Below are 4512 nucleotides of genomic sequence, written 5' to 3'. Positions count from 1 at the left end.
TGACAGGTTGTGGAGACAAAGGGCTACATAGGGGCATACAGAAGTGTCATTGAAGATAATTTTTTATTGCGCTGGCTTGTGCTCACAAAGAACTGAGCATGTCGGGGGCGCAACAGGAAAAAACGGTCTCGGTGGTGGGCGAACAAAAGACCTATCACCGCTATCGCCAGCGCTGCATTCAAAAGTGATGAACTTCTGACGTAAGGCGCTGCAGTCATCTAACTATAGTCTTGAAAAGCGTTAAAGCCACTGGGAGATGCTACATCATTCCTGATAAGTATGGTTGCTTCTCGCGTCAGAAAGTGATGAAGCCGTGTGCCGGTTGCTATTGATCAAAAACTAACATCACAAAGCTTCGTCCCGTTAGTATCTACGGTTTCTTAAAAGGTCGACTCAGTAAAATTAGTTTAAAATTGCCTTAGGCGTAAGTGTTTCCGGCTGTGTTTGCAAAGGGGGCTATTCCAGATTCTCAGATGATGGCCATATGCTAAAGGAACTGGTTTGGTTTGGTTTGGAAAGCGACTCAGGCTATGAGAAACGCCGTAGTGAAGCGCTCCAGAATCGCGACCACCTGAGGTTCTTTAACGTGCAGTGACATCGCACAATACACGGGCCTCTAGAATTTCGCCTCCATCGATATTGGGCCGCCATGGTCGGGATCGAAACCGCGTCTTTCAGGTCAGCTGTCCAGCGCCGTAATCACTGAGTAACCGCGGCGGGCTCCCAAAGGAACTTTTCTTCACGTTGTATTTTCAGGAGGTGCATAATGCTGCCTTTTTAAATGCGCTCATGTTCGGTGATATATATCTTTTTTTTTTACGACCTGAAGGGGAGCAGCCAAGTTTTAAGGTTGTGCTCAAACTGGTAATGAAAGGGGTTTCTTTTAATGTAGCAGGAGCTCGCTTGCAATTTTGTAAGAATTATTGTTGAGCCATGGTAGGTTTCCAGATGCAAAAAAAAAACCCTGACATCAAGATAGAAAGCAAGGCGTGGCTTGAAAAGAATATAATACTTTGTTCTGTAGCAAGACAGCCGGATGCAATTTAGCTTTGGCGGAATTCTTGCGGGGATATGAGGGCTGGAGCTGGAAAAGATAGAGTTAATTGGAGAGACATGAGAGAGGCCTTTGCCGTACAGTGGGCGTTCAGACTGATGATGAGGACGAAGAGGAGTTCTTAAATACACTACCCAAAAAATTGGTTTTTGAAAATTGTGTTTTGGGAAAGGAAATGGTGCAGTATATGTCTCACCTACCTCGGTGTAGACCGGAACCACACTACAAACTTCCACCAGCTCTGTTTGCACAGCAAATAAAGCCACATTTCATTCTTTTGTCTCTAGTTAATGGGTGTGAAGTGATAATGTACACTGGATTAAGTGATTTTTTTTACATTTATTCGGCAAGAAGCTCAATGAACAAGAATATTACTTCAAGGTGAAAATCTGGAAGGCGTGCTACACAACCTGAAAAACGTGGTTTAATAAAGCATTCCACATAATCAGGCCGTGAATGTTGCTCAGTGGCGGTGCTCGGCTGCGGACACAGAATACGCTGGTTCGATCCTGGCCACTGCGATCGCATTTCCATAGAGTCGAAGTGCTAGGTTCCCGTGTGCTATGCGAGGTCAGTGCGCGTTAAGACCCACATATGGCTGAAATAATCTGAAGCCATCCAATACCAAGTCCCTCATAGCCTGCGTCGCTTCGGGATGTTAAAACCAATTAAACCAAACCAATCCACTGACTCAGAAAGCACTGCATGAACTGGCGCTGCAATCTTGGGCTCATACGTGCATTACCTCTATTTGTTTTCTTCCTGAAGGTTTACAGCGACACCCGATGGTCTTTGCGTTGCCTATCATTGGCTGGATTATTAATGAAAAAAAAAAAACTGACACCCAATAAAACTCAGACAGAAGCGCAGCAAAACCAATAAGGCATTCAAAGTTTTTTTTTCTACCAGGCACTGTGAGACCCTCAGAGTCGTTAAAATATCTCTAGTTGAACAAGAATATCACATAGAAAATCCAGATGGACTGAAAACTAGAACAAATTATTAAGCTTTATAAATATTATGAAACGAAGTTCACGACAAGTCAGCTTTTATTGTCATTTCAGAGCTGTGTTTGTTCTGGACAACAATGCCTGCCGCAGCTCGTTACGATGGGGTTCACGACAACGGTTCCATTTAGCGATTTATAACAGCTATTATGAAGTGCCTTGAGGGCGTGTCGCTGAATTCCTTTCTTCGCGGCAGCTGTGCTGTCGTCTGCTTGGAAGCGAGGCTATTGAAGGCGGGGCACAGAAAGAGGCTATCAATGAAGCATGAAGCAAGTCAAACAATTTGAGGCTGTTTGAAAAGCCTGAACGTAAAACCTTCTTGGTGTGCTGCCAAACAACCAAACCCTGAAATAACTTCCGGGGAGCACTTCCTATTTCCTTCCTATATAAAAACCGTTCCCTTGATAAGGAGACGGCAGAAATGGCAAAAACGCTACGCCGTGCTCATTTTGAACTTCCTTCAGTTCTTTTTTCTTGTTTCATAGCCTACAAAGAAGCAGGTTTATTCGTTTCTGTCGACAGCGTTATCGTCGGTAGCTTTCTGCCACGGTTGAATAGAAGTGTCCAGCTCTTCCTCAATGTTCATAGCGGCTGTTATAAAAGAACCCTTCTTTAGTAATAACTGTACCGAGGGCGAAGGCTTGTTAGCAACATCTCTTTATTAGCTTCAAAATTGAAGTTTGTACTGCATGTTTTTGACAGTGCACATCCGCTTCACAGGATGATGCTAGTTTTCATAATTTAATTCGTTATTACTTCTCAATTTTTCTCCTTCATACCCTAATACGGTTACTTTCTCGTCTCCCAAGGTGAGCATGTGATTCCTAGTCACCAAGACTGGCCTAGATTCCATTAACTAAAGATAAAACGTATAATGTGGTGCAGTTCAATTTAGTAAGAAAGTACTTAGACTTATGAGTGATTTTTCAGAAGTAAAAAGTCGGAAAAGAATAATGATTCGACGAAGAAAAGCAAAGTGGACTAGAAGGATGATTAACGTATATTTAGAAAAACGCCCATTATTCGCTATTCTATTATCCTTTTCTTTTTTCATTTCATATGGAATGTACAGAGGGCAAAACACATGTCAAGAACTACCGAACTGTGTGATCCACAGCTCCTGAAGCTGCTGCCACCAGGAACGCAAAAAGCGACGATGAAATCCTATGAGTTTAACTATATATGCTTACATCCAGACCATTTTTAACCTGAAGCTTTTGCTAGATATCGCGCGTTCAGCCCTAAACACGCCTAGAACGTGTCACAGAAAAGCGTTTTGCCCTCTGTACATTGTATGAAATGTTATCTTTCCCTGCTTACCTACACACTCTCCTTCCCCTCAGCGCTGCCATGCGAGTGTCCTCTTTTCAAGCTCCAGTCGTAATGAAGATACAATTTAAGGTACAGGAGGCGGCTTTGATGTTTGCGCGTGTTTACGTATGCTATGGGAGACGTAGGGCTCACGGCTGTGCATCGAAGCGCCAAAAAAAAATGCTCTAGGGCAATGTGCAGTCACTTTGTCGCAATATTCAGTCACGCTGTAGAAGCAAGCCTTTGGCCAGATAGCGCCAAGCCTCCACTCTGTCAAGTGGTCAAGCCCTGCTTATCTGTTTTGATGACGCTTTAGCGTCTTTCGGTTCAGCAGCCGATCACAATAAGCACTGAGCCACCCTGGCGGGTCTTAATATTTCTGTTCAAATTAGTGCTGAAATTGTGCATTTTTTTTTTTACTTTAAGCATCAGAATATTGAGGCCGCGTGAAAAGAGGACGCAAGACCTCCTGCCCGGTAAGAAGTTTTACCTTTTTACCGCCTTTCTTCCAGGAGAGCACGGATAGTGACTTAAACTTACAATTTCTGTTCGCGCTGCAAATTTTGTACTCGAAATCTAGTGTTAAATTTCTCTAGTACCCGCCGCGGTGCCTCAGTGGTTACAGCACTCGGCTGCTGACCTGAAACACGCGGTTCGATCCCTGCCGTGGCTGTCTAATTTCAATGGAGGCAAAATTCTAGAGGCCCGTATACTGTGCGACGTCAGCGCACGTTAAAGAACCCCAGGTGGTCGAAATTTCCGGAGCCCTTCACTACAGCGTCCCGCATAGCCTGAGTCCCTTTAGATGTTAAACCCGAATAAACTACACCAAACCAATTTGTCTAGTGAGGAAGTTTATACCGGTTAGATGTTCTGGTTGGTGGGGTGCGACTATGCCCAGCTTTCCATGACATTTAGCAAATAGCACCTTATGTTGGCCGCCAGTACCCGCCATCACCATCATCAACAGCCTGACTGCGTCCATTGCAATTTACCCTGTCCTGTGCCTGCTACGGCCCCCTTATCCCTCTAAACTTCCTTACCTTAGCTGGCCACCTAAGTTTTTGCCGCCCCTTTCTACTCTTGACTTCTCTTCGAATCCAGCTAGTTAACCTTAATCCATCGACTATCCAGCCTTCG

The sequence above is a fragment of the Amblyomma mixtum genome, chromosome 9 (assembly GCF_055824585.1).
Source record: "Amblyomma mixtum isolate Tamu chromosome 9, ASM5582458v1, whole genome shotgun sequence".
Classification (NCBI taxonomy): Eukaryota; Metazoa; Arthropoda; class Arachnida; order Ixodida; family Ixodidae; genus Amblyomma; species Amblyomma mixtum.
Note: the sequence above shows the minus strand (reverse complement) of the source record.